The sequence below is a fragment of the Schistocerca nitens genome, chromosome 7, assembly GCF_023898315.1.
Source record: "Schistocerca nitens isolate TAMUIC-IGC-003100 chromosome 7, iqSchNite1.1, whole genome shotgun sequence".
NCBI classification, from domain to species: Eukaryota; Metazoa; Arthropoda; class Insecta; order Orthoptera; family Acrididae; genus Schistocerca; species Schistocerca nitens.
Window position 1 is genome coordinate 89,265,479 of NC_064620.1, and position 24,506 is coordinate 89,289,984.

Genomic DNA, 24,506 nt, shown 5'->3' on the forward strand with positions numbered 1-24,506 from the left:
CTCTGCTGACTGATTTATCTAAGCACGACTCACGAACCCCTCACAGCTTTTCTTCTGCCAATGCTTCAGCTGCTATCTTGCGTACTTCACAGCTGTTATCCTGCGTATGTTGCTGGAGCAGCACTCCTGGAAGGAAGGTCACTGTCTGGCCCTGCCTTCCTGAATATGAGTTTTCACTCTGCAACGTAGTGTTACAAAAAGTCCGCGCTTTCGGTCTATCCAATGACGTATGCGGTTGGATAGAAAGTTTTCTAACAGACAGGGAGCAGTATGTCGTCCTGAACTGGGTAACTTCAACAGAAACAAGAGTAAATTCAGGTGTGCGCCAGGGCAGCGTAATAGGTCCTCTGCTTTTTACGATTTACATAAACGATCTGGTTGATGGTACTGACAGCTGCCTTAGACTGTTTGCCGATGATGCTGTAGTCTACAGGAAAGTAGTATCACACGAAGTATGTGAACAAATGAATGAGGATTTGCAGAAAATAAATGCGTGGTGTAATGACTGGCAGTTATCTCTCAATATTAGTAAGTGTAATCTACTGCGTATAACGAGGCGAAAATCCCGAGTACAAAATAAATGAACAGTCTTTGGAAGCGGTAACATCAGTCAAGTATCTGGGTGTGACTATTCGAGATGATCTCAAATGGAATGATCAGATTACACAAGTAACGGGTAAGGCGAACTCTAGATTGCGGTTTATTGGTAGAATCCTGAACCGATGCAGTCATTCAACAAAGGAAATAGCTTACAATATTTTAGTTCGTCAAGTCTTAGAGTATTGTTCGTCTGTATGGGACACTTACCAGTTGGGTCTAATTCAAGAGATTGAGAAGGTCCAAAGAAGAGCGGCAAGATTCCTGACTGGTACATTTAGCCATCGCGAGAGCCTTACAAATCTCATAGAAAGGATGTAGAGCATATATTATTACCACCAACCTTCAAATCGCGTAATGATCATCATTCAAAGATAAGGGAAATAGGAGCTCGTACTGAGGCGTTCAGAAAGTCGTTTTTCCCTCGCGCGATCCGCGAGTGGTACAGAGAGGGGGGGGGGGGGAATTATGACTTTGACGCGAATTGTGCCCTCCGCGACACACCCCTTGTTGGCTAGCGGAGTATATATGTAGGTGTAGATGTAGATGTGTAAGCTGATTTCAAACTTCCTTGCAGGTTAAAACTGTGTACCGAACCGAGACTCGAATCTGAGACCTTTACCTTTCGCTGTCCAGTTTCATATAACTTCTTATTACATTTTTCTCGTGAAATGACAGCGGTAAGAAAATCCGATAAAATTCAGTATTTGCATACGGAAGTTTATCGACAATCGTTTTGTCTAGACTCCATTCGCGAGTGGCTCTGAGCACTATGGAACTTAACATCTGAGGTCATCAGTCCCCTAGAACTTAGAACTACTTAAACCTAACTAACCTAAGGACATTACACACATTCATGCTCGAGGCAGGATTAGAACCTGAGACCGTAGCGGTCGCACGGTTCCTGGCTGAAGCGCCACACCGGCCGCATTCGCGAGTGGTTTAGGGAAGAGGATCGGAAAGGGGGGATGATAGTAGTGCCTTCACACACCGCAAGGTACCTTTCAGAGTGTAGAAGTTTATTAGACCTAGACGTTTCGTGGTTAGTGACACCTCTTTTCCGCCTGTATACTAAACAAGCATACTCCGGCCATTCTTTGCATGTAATGTTCCACCATTCTGAGCACTGTAAATGCCGTGATAAAAGTAAAACGAAGTTAGCCCAGCGTTTCCTGTGCCTCGGCGCCGCTAAACTTTTATTCTCTTTACATCCTCCCCGTCCTTTGTCGCCGACTCTTACCGCAGCCTCCAGCTGCTTTCCCCACGCAGCGCGGAATTCTTTGCCCTCGAGTTCCGTCTTGCGGAACTCGTCTCGTTAGCCCGTGCGACCGTAATCGGATCCCGGCAGACGCTGCGCTGCGCCCTTGGCGGATCACACGGGTTCTTAGTCTCGTGAATTATGTAGAGAGCGTTTAACGGTGCTGTCCCAGAGGGCGAGGGCAGAGTGGAGTGCGGCGGGGAGCCTTAAAAATGCGACTGGGTCGCTCGGCATTCCTTCACGAAAAAATAATGAAGCAGTCGAGTGGGAGACAGTGGAGCAGTGTTCGAGTGACCTACCCGACCGTAGTGCTCGCGACCTGTGAAACCTTACAGTGAAGTGAGATTTTCCTATTTATAAATCTATGAGCTACTTAATGTAGCACGGGAATTTATGCAGCCAGTGGTTCATGTGAATGATTTACAGACCTGACCTAGCAAAACAGTTTCCATTTACATCATATCTCAGCAACATGTAGGTAATACTAATAATTATAGACTACGCTATGTGATGAAAAGTGTCCGGACACCTGGGTAATGCGGAATTTACCACTATACAGGGTGAAAAGTATTTAAGCCGACAAACTCTGGGAGGTTATAGGGGACATCAAAACAAATATTTTTCCATAATGTCATTTTTTCCTATGAGGAGTATTTAAACCGGTAGAGGAAGATTTCTCTGGCGGCAAATTAATTAAGCCAACAAACAGTTTTCCATTTTTTTATGACCAAGAGAAAACACATTAACACAACCCAATTTAAATTACAGTAGATTTTCAAAAATGCCTCCATTGACACGTAAACAAAGGTTACACCGTCGGATCATGTTCTGTCTGACACGGGCAAAAACCCCAGGAGTATCCTGAATTGTTCCTGCTGCTGCTACTATACGAGCAACCAGATCCTCTTCTGATGCAACAGGAGTTGCGTAAACAAGGTTATGCATCTCTCCCCACACAAAAAAAAATCCAGAGGGGACATACCTGGGGATCGAGCAGACCATGGTAAAGGACCACCTCTGCCAATCTACGTTTCTGGGAACCGTCGGTCCAGGAATCGACGCACACGACGACTGTAATGTGCCGGCGCCTCGTCATGTTGGAACCACATGCGTTGTCTTGTAGGGAGCGGGACGTCTTGCAGCAATTCTGGCAATGCTCTGGCGAGAAAATTGTAATAGTGCCTGCCATTTAATGGCCTAGCTAGCAGATACTGCCCAATTAAACAGTCCCCAACAACACCGACCCACACATTAACGAAGAACGGCACTTGATGAGCGCTAGAAACTGTGGCATGTGAGTTATCCTCACTCCAAACATGCGAATTGTGCATGTTGAAGACTCCATCACGCCCGAACGTTGCTTCATTGGTAAACAACACAGAGGATGGAAATGTAGGATGCATTTCACACTGTTTCGGGTACCACTGCGAAATCTGTGCTCTGGGTGGATAATCAACTGGTTCCAGGTTGTGGACACGCTATAAGTGAAATGGACGTAACAGTTGCTCTCGAAGGACTGTTCTTACATTCGTCTGATTAGTCCCCATGTTACGTGCAATTGCACGAGTCCTGGATGAAGGATCCCGCTCCACATGCTGCATGACAGCTTCCTCAAATTGCAGCGTTCTTACCAAAATGGCTCTGAGCACTATGGGACTTAACATCTGTAGTCATCAGTCCCCTAGAACTAAGAACTACTTAAACCTAACTAACCTAAGGACATCACACACATACATGCCCGAGGCAGGATTCGAACCTGCGACCGTAGCGGTCACGCGGTTCCAGACTGAAGCGCCTAGAACCGCACGGCCACACCGGTCGGCTAGCGTTCTTACCGTGCGACGGCGTCCCTGTCCAGGTAATCTGCTAAATGACCCGGTCTCACGCAGACGTTGGTACACAGTAGTAAAGGTCGTATGATGCGCGGGATACGGCGATTAGGATATTGTTGTTGATAAACCGGCTGTGCAGCTCGTCCGTTGTGGTATAGTACGTAGTACGCACCAACCATATCAGTGTACTCACTCCAGGTGTATCGCTCCATTAGTAAACAGAGACAATGCACTACTACACTGGTGGACAGCAGTTGCCTACAACTGAAGAGCGCAATATGTCCTCTAACAACTGTAGAGCGTAATACGGCTTCCACCGGTTTAAATAAACCTCATAGGGAAAAATGACATTAGGAAAAAATACTTGTTTTTATGTCCCCTACAACCTTCCAGAGTTTGTCGCTTTAAATACTTTTCACCCTGTATATCACAAGAGGCAGACTCGTCATTATAAAAGGAGGCGGGGAGTATTGTGTTGTCAGTTGGAAAACGTTAACAGCAGAATGCGTCGGTGCGGTCACGAGAGCTCAAGGACTTCTAACATGGGTTAGTCGCATGTTACCTGTTACCTGCCTAAGAGATTCATCAGGGACATTCCAACCTTCTACAGCTGCCCAAGTATATCACTGGTGATATCACTGTAAAATGGAAACGCAACTAAACTAGGCAGACATCACGTACTGACGTTAGAGCTCGCCGACCATTGCGGAGTGTTGTTGCACAAAATAGCATGAAATCAGAGTAAGGAATTACTCGTGATTGCTACCAGCAGTCTAGCTAGCAGAATAACTGTATCTTCTTCTTTTAGTGTTCAACCCTGAGGTTGGTTTGCAGCAGAGCGCCATTCCTCTCTTCTGTCTGCCTTCCTCTTCATTTCCACGTATGTGTTACATCCAACATCATTCATGATCTGTTGCATGTATGATATCCTTGGTCGACCCCGCCGATTCCTTCCCTCAATAGATCCTTCTGCTATTGTTCCTGTTGTGGATTGGCAGGAGCCAATCCACGGGGTTTGGAGGTAGCCGAAAGGCACGCGTTTAAGCTCATGCAGGCTGGCGTGAGGTCTGGAACAGGACACGGAATGAATACTAGCAAATAAAGTACGTAGCTTCTGGAATACTTAACTTTAATCCATAATTGGTGAACATCGGTCTGACTGTACATGCATCCCAAGATACATAGCAAATGATAATGGCGCCTTGCTAGGTCGTAGCAAATGATGTAGCTGAAGGCTGTGCTAACTATCGTCTCGGCTAATGAGAGCGTAATTTGTCAGTGAACCATTGCTAGCAACGTCGGCTGTACAACTGGGTCGAGTGCTAGGAAGGCTCTCTAGACCTGCCGTGTGGCGGCGCTCGGTCTGCAATCACTGATAGTGGCGACACGGGGGTCCGACGTATACTAGCGGACCGCGGCCGATTTAAAGGCTACCACCTAGCAAGTGTGGTGTCTGGCCGTGACACCACAGCTCCAATGATGTTGTTGTGTCGTGGGATGTGCCCTACAAGTTTGTCTCTTCTTGTTTGGATGTGCCTCCACAGAGATTTGGTTTCCTGTACTCTTCTAAGCACCTCTTCATTTGTTACTTTGTCTCTCCAGCTGATCTTCACCATCCTTCTGTAGCACCACATCTCCAGGGCCTCTAGCCGTCTTCTCTCTTCTCTTCCAATTGTCCAAGTTTCACATCCATATAGGGCCACACTCCAAACAAAACCTCTCATGATACTGAGAGGTGGCACCTCTCATATTTCTATCATACTTTGAGTAATTCGATTTTCCTCTCTAATTGCATGCGGTGAAAAGTTGCTATTTCTTCACACGTGGGCTTCCCACGCAGCGTCTCTCGTCACCCGGGTGGTCCGGTGACAGACGGGTTCTGCTGATGTAGAAAGGGTTAAGCCAACGGGTGTGAGGGAGTCGAGTGGATGCTTTCCAGACGCCGACATTGTCATGAGAGCGGAGGCGACACGCCTACAGGGGCCTGACGGAGCGGCTGGGCTAGAGATTCCGTTACTTCGCAGAAACTTAGTGAAAACCGTTTCTGGCGGGCTACCAGCGAGGCATGGGAATGACTTATGTTCCCAGGCAGTCTTGGCAGGCAAATTTCCGCGTTTTCTGCAAAATCGTAACTATGATTGGCTTGCTCAGGGCATAGCTCCGTGACATAGCAAAATGGGCGCAGAAAATGGCGCCAAGAATCTCCATTGGTGGAAAGGTAGTCCTTCGGCAATAGAGTGGAATTTTCCGCCGGTTTTCGAGTTGCTGATTGGAACGTTTAACCACGGCCACTGTCGTGGGGGCGGGAATGTTCTGTGTTCGGTTTGTACGGGTGCTCTTGTGAAAGTCGACTCTCGCCTTTCGGTCGGAGTAGGTTACAAGTCTGAGCTCTAGCTGCTCTGGATAGCCTGCCTTCCGTTGGCTGTCTAATATACTTTTATTTAATTGAAACTGTTTGACGAAGTTGTTGAAGTTTCGACTTCAACGTAACTTTCCGAGTACAGTTGTCAATTGAGCGTTCTGCGTAAAAGCGGCTTATGTTGTCTGTCTTGAGCAGTTTTTGGCTAAAGTTGACTGTATCGGAGTTACTGTGTGACTTCGCTTGTTAAAATCAATCACTGTACCGTCAGTGATTGTGTGGCGGGTCTTCTTCGTCTCCCTCAGCGGCGCATTTGTATTGCTAGGAAGTCTTTAGTCTGGAACAACCGGAACAGGATAATTTGTTTCGGGCTATACTCGCGACATTATCATCACCAAGACGGGACGTCGAAGCAACCAGCCATCGCCTCCGGTACGCCAGATCAACACGATTTTGCAGTTAAGAAGACAGCTTGGTAATGTATGTCCGCAGCACCGGCAGCTTAGGGAATTTTGCTAGGTGATAATCAGAGCTCAGCAGAGCGCGCCTATTCGTCTTTTCTAACTTTGTTCTGTCTTGGGTGTTCATTGTCTGACTTCTCAGTACTGTAGCAGCAATTAATGTTGGGTTGGCTGTGTGTTTCTCTTAAGATTTGAGTTGCAAGGAATTGGCTCCACATACCACTTCGTCATAAATGTCACAATCTAGTTTATGGACAACTTCACCTTCACAGCATTTACTTGAGTATCCAATTTGATCCAATTTGATGTATTGTAAATGTTTCATGTGTTTTGTTTCTTATTTTGAGTTTAGTCATAATAAATCAAATTGTTATTTTGGACAGAACTTTCATTCTGTTAATCGGTAGAGCAACCCTTTCATTTCCCACTACGTTAATGAAACTCTCCTTTATTTAATTAATTTCTATCAAATTAAATTATTGCAGGTGCCAAACTCTTTTCTACTCCACTTGCAGGGTCGATTACAGTCAGTTCGCATTTCTTCTTAATCCATGTGCAACAGCAAAAGTCGGTGTTAGAATAGGGGGGGCTTAGAGCATCATTTACATATCAAAATTCTAGAAGAATTTAGTGTTATATACACTGCTAGCCCCGGCACCTCGCAATACGTGTCCTTATTTTCAGACTGATGCTATTGCTGGTGAGTAAGTTCTTTCTCTGATGAAATGCAATTTTGGCCTTTTGTTTTCTGGTCGCAGTTTCTTTCCGGCTTCTACCATCTCTTCTGATTTTGCTTCCCAGGTAAGTAAATTCCTCTATCACTTCCAGCTCCCCTCTTCCAATTCTAATTCTCAGAGGTTCATATTATGCTTCTGTACTGCTTGCCACCAGTTTAGTATTTTTCTTGTTCGATACTGATAGTATAGAATTTTTTCCATTGTTCTGAGGACTTCCTCTAGACCCTCTTTTGTCTCCGTGACTATAGCAATATCATATGCATAACGTAGCATGTCTATCTTCTGCCCATTAGTTTTGATCCCCACCTCAGTAGTTTCTCGAACTTGGTCTATAGCTTCCTGGATGCATGCATTGAATACAAGAGGAGAGAGAGCACATCCTTGCCTTACCCCTTTTCTAATATATGCTTCTTGTTAATTGTGACAGTTCCTAATCACTGCCACCTCATTATTATAGAAACTGAGTAGCACACGGATGTTTTCGTACTTTATTCCACTCTTCCTCAGCACTCTGAACATCTCTTGCCAGATAACGTTATAAAATGGCTTTTCCATGTCTACAAAGGCAATATAAGTTAGTTTATTTTTCTGTAATTGCTTTTCGATAACGAGTCTCAGTGCCAGAATCGCCTCTCTTGTTCCCAATCCCCTTCTGTAACCAAACTGATCTTCACTCAGCATATCCTCCACCTTCTCTTCAATTCTCTTCAGAACTATTTTTATGAGAATTTTTGATGTATTTGATATTAGGCCTAGAGTTCTGTATCCAGGGAGTTTAAAAAAAATGGAGTACTTCTCATAAGCCACAAGTTTCTTTAATCAGTGCGAAATGACGCTTGAGATCGACAACACTCCACAATGGATGAATCGAGGTGGGTTATTTGTACGCTGTACCTTGTGGCATTCCGATGGAACGATATGGGTTCGAAGAATGCCTGGATACAGTTTCTGCCATCAGATGTAGTGGCAACAGTGAAGTATGGAGGAGACTGTGTTACGCTATGGGGTTGTTTTTCGTGGTCTGTGTGGTTCCCTAATTGCGTCCCAGAAAAGGGTACGAAGACATCTTACAGAATTGTGTGATGCGCACAGTAGAGGAACATTCGGAGGCGGTGATTGCATCAGCACGAAAATAAACCCTGTCATAAAGCAACATCTGTGAGGTAATACTTTGTGGACAGTAAAATTACCGAAATGGACTGGCCTGCCTAAAGTCCCGACCTGAATATTCATTAAATTATGTGTATTTTGTTCTGGTTCAAAAATGGTTCAAATGGCTCTGAGCACTATGCGACTTAACTTCTGAGGTCATCAGTCGCCTAGAACTTAGAACTAATTAAACCTAACTAACCTAAGGACATCACACACATCCATGCCCGAGGCAGGATTCGAACCTGCGACCGTAGCGGTCGCTCGGTTCCAGACTGTAGCGCCCAGAACCGCACGGCCACTCCGGCCGGCCGTATTTTGTTCTGTTTAAGACGTTTAATCTCTTTTTTTTGTAAGGGTAAATTCATTCAGTCTGTAGCGCAGCAATTGATCATTTGTTTTGTTTTGAAGGCAAGCCAGTCAGCCAGGGCGGAGCTCTCGGCTGATGCTTCAAATGGTACAAATGGCTCTGACACTATGGGACTTAACATCGGAGGTCATCAATCCCCTAGACTTAGAACTACTTAAACCTAACTAACCTAAGGACATCACACACATCCATGCCCGAGGCAGGATTAGAACCTGCGACCGTAGCAGCAGCGTGGTTCCGGACTGAAGCGCCTAGAACAGCTCGGTCACAGCGACCGGCTCTCGGCTGATATACATCTACAGAGCGGCGAGTTAAGTGTTTTCCTGTCTTTTCATCGTAGTATGTTTGTTAAATTACATATGTGTTGCTCTGTTTAAGAGGTTTTATCTTACGTTTTTGTAAGGGTAAATTCATTTAGTGTGTAGTGCAATAGGTGCTCACTGAACAGCCAACTGTATAGCTCATTAGGCATTGGTCACACATCAGGAGGGTAGCAAGTTGGCTTATCAGGGATTCTGTCTGCTTTTATAGTTTTCTTCCTGCCGGCTGCGGTGGCCGTGCGGTTCTAGGAGCTTCAGTCCGGAACCGCTACGGTCGCAGGTTCGAATCCTGCCTCGGGCATGGATGTGTATGATGTCCTTAGGTTAGTTAGTTTTAAGTAGTTCTAAGTTCTAGGGGACTGATGACCTCAGATGTTAAGACCCATAGTGCTCAGTACCATTTGAACCACTTCTTCCTCAGTTAGTCCTGTTAAGGTAGTTAGGATGTGTGCATTCATGGAAGAGTTGGCCACAGTTCGTAAACAGTTGAATGCGCTTTTAACTACTGCCACTAACTCAGGCTGCTGCCTTGGAACATGGCTGTGGAGGAGAATCTGGCGCGTCGTATGGGACACCTCAGGTGTGGCTTGGCTTGCCCACGGGCTCTGCTGCCGAGACACTTCCTAGTGTAACCGATGCGATGGATTGTCGTTTATCGACTAATAGAGTCATCAGAAGATCAAAACAAACTGCAAAACGATTTAGGAAAGATATCTGAATGGAGCGAAAATTGGCAGTTGGCCCTAAATAACGAAAAGCGTGAAGTCATCCACATGAGTGCTAAAAGGAATTCGTTAAACTTCTGTTACACGACAAATCAGTCTAATCTAAAAGCAGTAAATTCAACTAAATACCTAGATATTGCAGTTAGGAAAGCAGTAAATTCAACTAAATACCTAGGTATTACAGTTAGGAACAAGTAAAATTGGAAGGAACACGTAGATAATGTTGTGGGGAGGGCTAACCAAAGACTGCGTTTTATTGGCAGGACACTTAGAAAATGTAACAGACCTACTAAGGAGACAGCCTACACTACGCTTGTCCGTCCTCTTTTAGAATACTGCTGCGCGGTGTGGGATACTTACCAGATAGGACTGACGGAGTACATCGAAAAAGTTCAAAGAAGGGCAGCACCTTCTGTATGCGAAATATGGGAGAGAATGTCACAGAAATTATACAGGATTTGGGCTGGACATCATTAAAAGAAAGGCGTCTTTCGTTGCGACGGAATCTTCTCACAAAATTCCAATCACCAACTTTCTCCTCCGAATGCGAAAATATTTTGTTGACACCGACCTACATAGGGAGGAACGATAAAATAAGTGAAGTCAGAGCTCGTACGGAAAGATATATGTGTTCATTCTTTCCGCGCGCTATACGAGTTTGGAATAACAGAGAATTGTGAAGGCGGTTCGATGAACCCTCTGCCAGGCAATTAAATGTGATTTGCAGAGTATCCATTTAGATGTAGATGTAGATCCGTCCTCAAGTAGGGTGAGTGGCGAGTGGTAACGCATCCGCGTCGCTCGAGGCGGAGGGCCAAGGTGGAGACTGACTTACTGGCGTCGCCCATTCTCCCTGTGAGTGGACAGGTGGCCGCTGCTTCAGCAGGGTCCGAGGAGGCGCGTGGGGGGAGCTCCAACTTAGGCGTGCTATGAAGCCCGTTAGACAATAGTGTTCAGGGCTGGAGGGAAAGTCAGTATGCACTCGGTATGTCTGCCGGTGGGCATCATCCGAGATGTGGAGGCGGCGGCCACGCCTGCGGCTATCGAGCGTGCAGGGTGCAGCCGTCTCCAAGTTGTGGCTCACGTCGGCACCAACGACATCTGTCGCATGGGTTCTGAGGCCATCCTCAGGTGGACTTTTCATATCTGCAAACGATGTCATCATCATCTTTCCTCCAGAAGTTTGCCTTTCGAGCTTTTTAGTTGTGCGTGAAGACGGGGCTGTTGTTACAATATCTTACGCTGCTTAGTGTTGGTTGGTAGTTATGGACCCATGACGCATCAACAGTTTCTATGTGACTGAGAAAGTCTTTTCCTTCCTCTTCAAAAAAATGTGATTTTCACATTTTCAAACGATTCTGTTTGTATCAGTTGACGAGGTCTTGGCTGGTGATTTCTGGACCTCCGGTATTGGATGAAGAAATGCAGGGCTCTCCTTGATACTTCAGGCGTGTACTACGCACAGGAAGCAGCTACTCGGGTGGCGGAGTACTTGTGGAGTGCACATTTCTTTTGTTTTTGGGGTAGGCGATAGCTGAATGCTTGCGTTGATGAATGCTTGTCGATTCGCAGACAAGGAAGTCAGCCACTTAGACTATCAAAATTTTAAAGTAAATTGCCGAAGCATTCGTAGCAAAGCTCCAGCGTCACTCATCCCCCTCTGTAATAATCACCTATGACGACAGGATCACCGCAGTTCAGATCGGCTGCGACGTAACAGAACTATAAGTCAGAAAAAATGGTTCATATGGCTCTGAGCACTGTGGGACGACTTCTGAGGTCATCAGTTCCCTAGAACTTAAAACTACTTACACTTAACTAACCTAAGGACGTCACACACATCCATTCCCGAGGCAGGATTCGAAACTGCAACCGTAGCGGTCGCGCGGTTCCAGACTGTAGCGCCTAGAACAGCTCGGCCACAGCGACTGGCTATACGTCAGAACTCAGTACCAAAGTGTCCAGTTAATTATATATAGAGATGACTATCATTTTGCGTTGTATCAAGTGATAACAGTTATAATGTTCAGCGACAGTAACAAATAGATAGTAGGACACCAGTCGTCATGGATTGTTTCCAAGAAAAATATTTTCGATCGTTCAAATTTTAACAAAGAGTTCTAATTTATTTTTGTGTTGTGTTACCAGCTCGATCTGCTCCAAAAGTAAGTCTATACTTGCTACGGCACATTAAAATGGTGACTATGATGGTTTTTGTACTCGAGGATGTTGACCCATCTACCATACACCTCACATGGTGACGTTAAGGTTCACACACTTGTCACAAGTGCTGAGTGTACGGCTAGAAACTCCGGCAATAACATTTGTATATTTCTATGTGTCGTACGGAGTGTTTAATCTTGTCTTATCCCCCTTGACCTGCGCTTCTAAATAAAGCTGTTTACTTTCGGGTGCTACAGACAGAAAGACTGCTGCTCAATGTACGACAGAAGGCAGTCTTCCTGTCGAAACAAGCGGCGCTACAACAGGTTGCTGCTGCCAATATTCGCCAGTTTAACAGTGAAGAGACTGGTCAGAACACCGCGCACAACTCGAAACATACCTTCCTAGCAGACGACATTAAAGGCATGGCGTCCGTTGATTTCTTTTTGTCCAACCGTTGGAGCTGACGTGTACCGTCTATGCACAAAGTTTCCCGGCTCTCACCTGAAAGTGTTTTTCAAATAATGATAGAGCAGCTTGTCCTTGTTGTGTAGTGTTTCAAGTGCCGAAAACAAGGTAATATCAGACCATCTGTCTACAAATCAACCAGGGCAGGCAGTGGCTTTTAGCAAGTAAATGCTGTTTTGGCACTGACAGTGCAGCTGGGGCCAATGAAGGCTTGCTTTTTCACTTCACAGAAACCTTGTGCTGTAGTCCACAGACAGAAGAACAAACTTTTTGTCCAGTTAAGAGTGACTCAAAAGACAATTACATTTCAGTTAAACACAGGTGTGTCTATTTCCCTTATCGATAAAGACACCGAGCGCACATTACAGAAGCCTACCTCTGTTCTGTCTGTATACAACGAGCACTAAATTCCAGCAGTTGGTGTGGGCAGTTTGCCATCAAGCTTTTGTGACGTTACAAAGAGTGTTTCATTTCATGTACTGTTATATAGAAATAGTACCAATATTTTAGGTTTGGACTTGTTTGGTTTGTTCAGCCTATGCGTACAAGACAATGTGTCACAAATAAGTGTTTCGATGCCTCATACTAAGATTCCTGACATGTATTATAAGTACATTGAGCTTTTGAAGTAGGATAAGAAAGGATTAAATATTTTGAGGCGCACATTGCTGTGAAATACAATGCACAACCACGATTTCATCATGCTAGGCCAGTTCCCCATGCTATAATTGAGCAGGTTGCGCAGGAACTGTAACCATGGGAAGGCAATGGGGTGATACAACCCGTTTCTGTAACTCAGTGGATATCCCTTTTGGTCGTAATTCAAAAGCCATCAGCAGATTTACGTATGTGTGTTGATTTCAAGACCATGGTAACCCCACAAACTGTTGCCACGATCGGAGGAATTAATTGATGTATTGCAACATGATACTTTTCTAATACTGATTTATGTGAGGCATACTTACACACACATCAAATAAAGTTATGCATCACCTCGGTTCCGAGAGTTCCGGAACCTGTACAGAAAACTGGAATGTAGATCAACGTAAACATAACATCCACCCTTTTTATTGCTCATTAAAAACACACGTTGCATGTTGTACCCCCATACAGCGAGACCTTCAGCGGTGGTGGTCCAGATTGCTGTACACACCGGTACCTCTAATACCCAGTAGCATTTCCACTTGCATTGATGCATGCATGTGTTCGACGTGGCATACTATCCACAACTTCATCAGGACACTGTTGGTCCAGATCATCCCACTCCTCAATGGCGATTCGACGTAGATCGCTGAAAGTGGTTGTTGGGCCACGTCGTCCATAAACAGCTCTTTTCAGTCAATCCCAGGCAGGTTCGATAGGGTTCATGTCTGGAGAACATGCTGGCCACTCTAGTCGAGAGATGTCGTTATCCTGAAGGAAGTCATTCAGAAGATGTACACGATGGGGGCGCGAGTTGTCGTCCATGAAGAATGCTTCACCAATATGCTGTCAATATCGTCGCACTATCGGTCGGAGGATGGAATTCACCTATCGTACAGCCGTTACGACGCCTTACATGATCACCAGCGGCGTACGTCGGCCCCATATAATGCCACCCCAAAACAGCAGGGAACCTCCACCTTGCTGCACTTGCTGGACAGTGTGTCTCAGGCGTTCAGCCTGAATGGGTTGCCTCCAAACACGTCTTCGACGATTGTCTGGTTGAAGGCATATGCGACACTCATCGGTGAAGAGAACGTGACGCCAATCCTGAGCGGCCGATTTGGCATGTTGTTTGGCCCATCTGTACCTCGCTGCATGGTGTCTTAGTTGGAAAGATGGACATCGCCATGGACGTTGTGAAGTTGCGCATAATGCAGTCTATTGCACACAGTTTGAGTCGTAACATGACGTCCTGTGCCTGCACGAAAAGCATTATTCAAAATGGTGGCGTTGATGTCAGGGTTCCTCCTAGCCGTAATCCGTAGGTAGCGGTCATCCACTGCAGTAGTAGCCCTTGGGCGGCCTGAGCGAGGTATGTCATCCACAGTTCCTGTCTCTCTGTAACTGCTTCGTGTCCGAATAATATCGCTTTGTTTCACTCCGAGACGCCTGGACACTTCCCTTGTTGAGAGCCCTTCCTGGCACAAACAATGCGGACGCGATCGACCCGCGGTATTGACCGTCTAGGTATGGTTGAACTACAGACAATACGAGCCGTGTACCTCCTTCCTGGTGGAATGACTGGAACTGATCGGCTGTCGGACCCCCTCCCCCTAGTAGACTCTGCTCATGCGTGTTTGTTCGCATCTTTGGGCAGGTTTAGTGACATCTCTGAACAGTGAAAGGGACTGTGTCTGTGATACAATATCCACAGTCAACGTCTGTCTTCAGGATTTCTGGAAGCCGGGGTGATGCAAAACTTGTTTTGATTTGTGTAGTTACTGCTGGCTGAGTTGTTCAAGCAATATTTTGTGATCAACACTCACCTGGTATTGTTCCAGTTCAAACACTCGTTTAGAAGCCACTTCCGCTCCTGCTATTTTTCAACATTTCCTGAAAAACATTAACAGCCAAATTCCCTTCATGTAGAAGCTATCTTGATGATATTGTCTCAGATAATGCAGCTGCAGGACATTTGGCAAATTTATAATGTTTGTTTGACATGCTTGCTGCGACTGGCTTAAAATGTAAAAGAAAAAGTGCTCCTTCTTCAACGAAGAACATAAATTTTTAGGACATATTATAAATGCATAGGGTATTCATCGTGCCCATTCGCACTTGACTTTGATTAAAGATTTCCCATTGCCTTATAATATAAAGGAGCTACAGACCGTCATGGGCAAATCAACCTGTTACATTAAGTTTATTGCAAACACTGCACAAATTTCTACTCTGCTGAACCGTCTGCACTGGAAAAGTGTTTCCTTTGTGCGGTCCAAGGATTTCAGGATGCATTTCAGTCGTTAACGAATGCAGTGTTAATCGTTTTTGTCTGATTTATTTTCATCCAGCTAAGTCTGTTGCCTTAGTTGAGGATGCATCTTCTTATGGGATTGGAGGTGTGATCTCCCATAGAATTGGTTAATCTGATACGCCTATCGCTTTTGCCTCAAAAACTTTCAACAAAGCGCAGTGCAATTACAGTTAACTTGAAAATGAAGCACTCGCCATTATCTACGGTATTACCAAGTTCCATCAATATTTGTATAGTCAAAATTTCTAGTTGATTACAAATCATCGGGATTTAATGGCTTCGCTCAATCCTTGCAAACCTGTACCATCTCATACAGTGCAAAAATTGCAACGTTGGGCTCTCGTATTGTCTAATTATCAATATACATTTTTGTACAGGCTCACTGCTCTACATTCGAGCACTGACTTGTTGTCTCGGTTACTGGCTGGTACGAATACAATATCTGATTCGTCCGGGGACTCATGTTATCAACTCACTATTAAAGATTTTGGAAGTCTTCAAAATTTTCCTCTCGATTTTAGATGTACTGCCGGAGCAATTGCTTCCGACCTAGTTCTTCAGGTAATATTATAATACTTGTGTCATGCGTGGCCATGTAGTCTGAAAGGAATTCCCCACAAAGTGGCGCATCACTGTTTTTGACATAGTCGCACGTTATCCACGTGAACACATGTTCTGCTGTTGCGTACAGAGAATGACTATGCACGGGTCGTTGTTGCGTCAGGTCACTGGATCGTAGTTCACGCGAAGTAACTTGCCTGACATCATCGTGCTTGGCAGGTCATGAATGCCTAGATTCAGCAAGTGACTTCTTTCACTGTTCTTGCAGAGCTCCAAAGCATCGTCTTTCCAGTGGCCACGTCTATTCGACTCATGAAAAAGCATAGAAATCGATTTTTTTTTTGGGTCCATTCTAGAACACGCGAAGGTTGTTGTAGTTCAGGGCTTCACAACATACGTGCTCGCGGAGCAAGCTGTGAGCAGCAAGGCGCGAGCACGGAGCAGCGCGAGCACGCTACCCCCACTACCGGACCAGAGCGGAGAGTGGGGAGGGTCACGTGGGGTACACAACAGCTGCCGCCAGTCGACGTAAATCCGCGGCCACCTGCAGGGATATCACTCACGAATTATTACTGCGACAAATAAAACAAATAAAGGAGAATGTAGACATGCCACATAATTTTAGTAGCTTTGTGTATGCCTCTACCATCTGTAGACACTGAAACTAAAGAATTCCACGAAAATCCTATATCTTCAACACTTTCTTCAACACTACTTAAAATATCACCTCCGGTTGTAGTGTTCTTCATGGCTACTACATCGAGGAGCTCCTCCCTCACCTGAAGATCTCTATTAACACCTCTAATAAATATGGTAAGCTGCGCTGTTCCAGTGATATCAACACTTTCGTCCAGAGCTAGAGAATACGCCATAAACTCTTTACAGATATTTGCTCTGGACGTCGTCTGCCATGTCCTGTATGCGACGCATAATGGTCATGTTAGATAATGGCACAATCCGAAATTGTTCAACTTGAGATGGACACAAATGCTCCGCTGCAACTACCAAACATTCTTTTATTAAATCGCTATCAGTTAAGGGGCGCAGGGATTTTGCTAAAAGCAAAGCAATTTTGTAACCCACTCTGAGAGCTGCCTCAGTTGATTTTTCTTCGTCGTCCAGATCTTCTTCGGATAGCTTCCTTTTAAGTTTAATAACTTCCTGTGCCCCATCTGGTCAATCACATTTTCCACGTCCGTAGTCTTTCGCGTGGTACGACATATAATGTCGCTGCAAATTAAATTTCGTAAAAGAATTCAGCGTTTTGTGACATACTAAACATTTTGCAACACCATCTTTTTCTGTAAACAGATACAATTCCTCCCAATGGGGGTTGAACTGCGAAAGCATGGTTGGGGTTACACAACGGCGACTTCACATGATTCTTAACCAGCAAAGTGACTGTTAAGAGCTGATCGTAGTACTTTAAACGTTACACAGTCGGCGCGAATTCAATAGGCACGCTGCGGCCCTATTAAAACGTGCGCGCGCATTTCCCCTCCCTCCCTACTCCGCGACCTTGCAGCTGCTCGCGAGCACGTGCCTGAGCAGACGCGAGTACTCGCGCTCAAAACCGGCCAGTTGTTAAGCCCTGTTGTAGTTGATGCATACAGTAAATTTCCTTTTGTAGCTCCCTATGACATTCACCACTTCTGCTAGTACGGTATCGGCTCTTCTACTTTTTGTCTTGAAGGTCTTCCTGACGTCTTTGTCTCCGACAATGGAGCACAGTTCACGTCAGTCGATTTTCATCAGTTTTGTGCCGACAGCGGCATACACCACATAACTACTATTTCTTTTCACTCTCATTCTGATGGTTCGATCATTCAGAAGTCACTTGTAGAAACTCTGTTCCTCCCATACACGGGAGTAAGGCTTAAAGATTTTTCTTTCCTCATGTCGCTCCTTCTACATCTACATCTATATGACTACTCAGCAATTCACATTTAAGTGCTTGGCAGAGGGTTCGTCGAACCACAATCATAGTATCTCTCTACCATTCCACTCCCGAACAGCGCGCGGGAAAAACGAACACCTAAACCTTTCTGTTCGAGCTCTGATTTCTCTTATTTTATTTTGATGATCATTCCTACCTATGTAGGTTGGGCTCAACAAAATATTTTCGCATTCGGAAGAGAAAGTTGGTGACTGAAATTTTGTAAATAGATCTCGCCGCGACGAAAAACGTCTTTGCTGTAATGACTTCCATCCCAATTCGCGTATCATATCTGCCACACTCTCTCCCCTGCTACGGGATAATACAAAACGAGCTGCCCTTTTTTGCACCCTTGCGATGTCCTCCGTCAATCCCACCTGGTAAGGATCCCACACCGCGCAGCAATATTCTAACAGAGGACGAACGAGTGTAGTGTAAGCTGTCTCTTTAGTGGACTTGTTGCATCTTCTAAGTGTCCTGCCAATGAAACGCAACCTTTGGCTCGCCTTCCCCACAATATTATCTATGTGGTCTTTCCAACTGAAGTTGTTCGTAATTTTAACACCCAGGTACTTACTTGAATTGACAGCCTTGAGAATTGTACTATTTATCGAGTAATCGAATTCCAACGGATTTCTTTTGGAACTCATGTGGATTACCTCACACTTTTCGTTATTTAGCGTCAACTGCCACCTGCCACACCATACAGCAATCTTTTCTAAATCGCTTTGCAACTGATACTGGTCTTCGGATGACCTTACTAGACGATAAATTACAGCATCATCTGCGAACAACCTAAGAGAACTGCTCAGATTGTCACCCAGGTCATTTATATAGATGAGGAACATCAGAGGTCCCAGGACGCTTCCTTGCCTCATGACGAGAAGTAGCCAGCAGAAATATTACACAGTCATGTCACTTTCCCATGCCACCGCGGAAACATTTCATTCCGCAGGGATAGCCGCAGGACTAAGTTTTCTTCAAAGTTTTTGCAAGACACAGAGTTGAGAGCAAGGCATCATCACCCAAATTTTCGATCTTTCGTTTTACATCGTTCAAGGCACCCCTGGGCTGCATCGGTGTCTCTAGAATAAGCTGTTGCACTATTACGTCAGTGATTTTGTGCAGAATTTTTGTCGACAGACGCAACATGTCACTCGAGTCCACAATAGCAGTCATCTCCCACCTGCACTCTATGGAAGAGATTTGGAACAACATAGCATAAGTGCCCTTTACTTATAATACAAACATCATAATCAAGCCCAATACAGCCATACAAAGGGCAGACGTGGAACATGAATTCTTCTTGGTTGTCAGGATGTACTCGATTGTTCTGTGGGTGTTGTATTGTTTGTAGATGGTGTGGGTGACAGATGTGATGTGTGGGCAAGCTGCAGACAAATCAGCAGTGATCGGACAAAAGTTATTTAGTCGTTTGTTCAGCTTCCGCAGTTTGCTGAGTGCGCCCGTTTCTCTGGCGCGGTACGGTGTTTCCTCGATATATTCCGCCGCTGAAGCGATCGGCGACGGCGTGCAGCGAGGAGGGGTCGCCAGTGTGCTGAGCTGAGGCAGCATGGCATGTCCACGCTGAGGGTACAGGGTGACCACCAACGCCACTGCGGGAGGTTTGCGGCGCTGCCCGGTGCGTGGAGGTCTTCTGTTGAGGCCACGGCAAGGGCAGACATCGCTAGATCCTCACGTTGTACTCACAGGATGTTGGCGAAGTGCAGGCAGTGGGCGAGGACCGACCGACTTTGGCTGTGGGCTGATTCCGTCCTGGCTGTCCCTAACTGGCCCTCAGTGCAGTTATTATATTACCTTATACAGCTGCAGCAACAGAAGGAGCCATAAATGAAGTATTCAAAAGTGTTATTGACTTGTTTTTGGTAAATGGTCTATCGATTAAGTTGGAGAAAAAACCTCACTTCTTTCATTTCTGTCTCAGACGAGATACATTATTATGAACTAGCTGTTAATAATTCCTGGGTGTACATTTTGATCAGGACTAGATTTGGAAATCGCATACTATAAATCTTCTCAAACGCTTGAGTTCAGCAGCATTTGCTCTACTTGTAGTTTGATATTTGTGGTGAAAGCACTAGAAAGTCAGCCTAGATCGTATATTACCATTTGTTGATGTCATATGGAATAATTTTCTGGGGCCATTGTACACGTAGACAAATAGTATTCATTACAAATAAAGGCTACACAAGGATAATATCTGGTGTCCAGTTACGAACTTCATCAGTACAACAGTCTAAAAAATTAGGTATACTGTTAAAAGATTCATTGCAGTGAAGAATCAGCTAGAATTTGAAATATAGCACCAGGAGCAAAAATATCCACTACTAGCAACAATATAATCTTACTCTTACACAGAAATGAGCAAAGAATGTGGCCATAAAAATATCTGACCACCTCCCTTCTGGCATACAGACTGCTAGCAGATAATGAAAGTTTCAAAACAAACTGTAATTATTTCAGCTTGACAATTCCCTGCCGGCCGCGGTGGTCTAGCGGTTCTAGGCGCTCAGTCCGGAACCGCGCGACTGCTACGGTCGCAGGTTCGAATCCTGCCTCGGGCATGGATGTGTGTGATGTCCTTAGGTTAGTTAGGTTTAATTTGTTCTAAGCTCTAGGCGACTGATGACCTCAGAAGTTAAGTCGCATAGTGCTCAGAGTCATTTTGACAATTCCCTCTCCTGTATACAACAATTTCTGGATAAATGGTACTTTTATCTGGTTGGAGTGCAGTTATCAAATGTTGTTGTACATTAAAATTAAAAAAACTACATCCAGGTGTGTAAATGGACAGCATGTAGCCATCCTATTACAGAGAAAATTTACAGTATTTATAAACTTACTGACATGTCACACATCGTGGGGAGATGTCGCACATATTATCTACGGAACATACAAAGAAAATCGATTTAAACTAATGGTATGGTAATATCGAAAGCACCTGTTCGTTGTAAATTACGGATAGATGTTATGTCAGTTGAACAACTGATGAATTTTAATTATCTAGGGACTGTTATTATCAGCTATAAAGACTTAACCATGTAAGTGAAAAATCAAGTGACAAGGGCACTAAGGGTAGCTGTATGACTTCAAAGTGCTGTATTAAGAAACAAATTTATGACAGCTGAGGGAAAAATAAAAATATGTAAAACAATCGTGCGTGATATTTTGATTTATGCAGCAGAAATTAGAGCAGAAACGAAAAAAAATAGAAGTTACCGGCAGTGGAAATGAAGGTGCTAAGACAAATGCATGGAGTAGCCATGTAAAACAAAAGAACAAATGTGTCGATAAGGGAACAATTTGGTGTACAAAATATGAATAAATGGATGAAGAAAAGAGAAAGAAATAGGAAGGATCAAGAGTATGTGCTGTTACTTAGTGGGCGATAAAAATATTGTAAAGGAAGGTCATTCTAAAAAAATTGTGAGAAGCGCGTATTTATTCGAGAAACATAACTGCAAGTTTACGTAACAAACATAGTATAATCATTGAAAACACCTTTCTGATATGGTCTCTTCTCCTGTACTAATGAAATGGATGTGACTGGCAAAGCCTCTTGATGCGTTTGGGAAAATGGAGCAGTGTTTTGTATATTATACACGCAAAATATACAGTATAAAATACTCTAAGGCTATAAGGAGTCGACTATCTTGAGAAGCCCTGCTCTGTATAATAGTTCGTTGAAGCAATCACACAGTCCACTGTCAGTAAATATTGTGAAGTTAGATTTTTTACATTTTTTCTTCTCGTGATTCCTTGTGATGTCGCTCATGTGGCCCTCCTTTCAACAGATATTCCCGTGTTAGCCGTAATGGAAATGAATCGGACTTTAACGTTGCTAAGTCTTCTTGGTTCAGAACTGGCTTATATTGAGATGAATGATGATAAATTAATTCAGAAACACTTGTGTAAGGTTCAGAACTCGCTTGTATTGTTATAAACAATAATTTATTAACCCACAAACATTTGTATTAATCTTTGTAAGCTAATTAATCATCGCTCATATTAATACAAGCCAGTTCTGAACCAAGGAGACTGAAACATTAATGTCCAATTTGCCTCAATTACGGCTAACACAGGAATAACTGTTGAAAGGCGTTGTGACGTAATAGACCTTACAAGCAATCACAAGAAGTTAAAACGTAAAACGTCGAACTTTACAATATTTACGGTCACTGGACTGTGTGAGTGCGTCATCGAACTACTATGCAGAGCAGAGGTTCTCAAGATGGACGACTCACCATAACCTCATCCATCATCCTTTTCATTGCTGTATTAATTTATTATAACTAGATAAAATTTGTAAACGTGGGCGATCGCACGCGAAACGACTGCCCGGACGAACGCGCAAGATGTGGTACAATAGTTGGTTCAGTACAGCTACGGAATGAGACACACACAAACAAGGGCAACCCTAGCCAGCAGAAGAAGAAGAAGAAGAGAAGTTGCGTAACTGATTTGTGTTAAGCAAAACGTCTACATTATGAAATGTTTAATATCCAAGAAAACGGAGAATTCTCCTTAGAAGAACGACAGATACAGGGAAAACTGGTAGGAAAGAGGTGCGTGTTGTGCGTGACGCATCTATCGGCAGTACTGCAGTATGTAGAAGATGCAGCATGGTAGGGTGAGCGTGTAGGTGTGGGTGGGGGTGGGGGGGTGAGGTAGACGCAGGCACTGTGCGTTATCGCGGACGCCCGCATCGCGCAGGTGCTGCTTTTGATCCACCCCCTCCCTCACTCCCACCGTGCGGGCTTAATATAATGAGAGCCTTCCACTGGGCTTTGCCCAACAGGTTATCCGTTTAACCAATGGGATTTCACTACGAAAGGATTAACCTTTTTTAACCCTGAAATCTACTATGTTGCACTCAAGCAGCCCTTAGTTCCCGTACCCACTAGGAGTCATAACATATTTTATATGGCACTGTGACTGTTATCCATTGGCTACCTACAGTTAGAAGCAGCAATTTATGTAACGCAGAATAGCACCTAACTGGAAGGGTGAACGAGACTGCGACTGCGAGTGGACTTTACCTAATTTTTAAATACATTTATACAGATACCTAATTACATTCAGGAAACTGCAACTACTAAAAGAAACTAAAACAATTTCTTGTCAACATTTTAAAGCAGTCTCAAATAGAGGAACAATCAATCTCAATTACGATTGGTTTCATGTTTTCTATCTAGTCCTATCTTGTGCTAATGCCAAATCTCTGCACAAGAGCCTAATGGTGTAGTATCTTATTCTCTATCTCGCCTACTCATGCAGTGAAAAGTTCTATTGTTCCATGGTATATGGTAAGGCGGGAGGAACAGGTAGAGGAAGTCACAAAGTTCACTAGGTCTCGCACTTAGCTGATCTTTAGTTGCCTAGTAAGTTTTGTAACATCCACGAGATAAATTTTAGCTACAGTGCGCCGAGAGAAAATTATGCCTCTAACAGTTATAAACATAATCTATTCGACGTATGAAAAAACAGTGAAAACGAATGAAAACTATGATAAATATTAATTATTTATATAATATTCTATGATGTAATTGGACATATCGATGTGTATCATACAAAGACAATGATAATTGTAAATTCCTTTTACGATCTGCGTTTGTCTTCCTTTTTTCTTACCTTTTGTTGGTTGGCTTTTGTAGGTTGCGGACGCTTATCGAACTGAGGTCTGTTAAGAAATTGTAATTATTTGTTCAATATGTTCAAATGTGTGTGAAATCTTATGGGACTTAACTGCTAAGGTCATCAGTCCCTAAGCTTACACACTACTTAACCTAAATTATCCTAAGGACAAACACACACACCCATGCCCGAGGGAGGACTCGAACCTCCGCCGGGACCAGCCGGACAGTCCATGACTACAGCGCCTAGACTGCTCGGCTAATCCCGGGCGGCAATTATTTGTTAATTATTACTTGAAAATAGAGTTCATTATTATTATAAATATGAGTGAATAATTATTTGTAACTTTAATTCCTCTCTCAGTAAGCATTATCTGTGTTAATTATTTCTTTCCGCTGCAAGGAGCGCAGCCATTGATGATAGCGATTTGTATCGCGTTTTTGTTTGTGTTTTCCTTAGAAACAAATCAGATGTTTGCTTGATGAAGTCTAAATAGTGCACAACACGAAAGTAGATTTTATAGAGCTTAATAAGCATTTTAAATGTTTACTTATTTGCTCTAACAATAGAAAGTCTCTATCAATTGTCTGCCGCCATCTTAACAATTATCACAGCGGCAAATTCAAATTTAAATTACGCAACTCTGCAGAGTAAATGCCGAAGGTAATACAAATGTGTAAAAATAAATGTGCACGGTGGTCCCGAACTCATTTTAATGAAAATGATTCGAATCAGATTGGTTCTTTAAAAACAGTGCTCATAGCACGATCCTTATAAGAAACTTTTCTAGCTGATGTATGGAGCCGAAATTAATTACGCACGAGTTGCGAAGAATATTGTTTCAGGTAACATACGTCAGTGTTGTGCGCGGCTGATATTCGGTGGTTTTAATGATCATTTTGCTGAAGATAACTGCTTCCATCTTAATCAATAGTTGTGTTGAATCTGTTGTATGA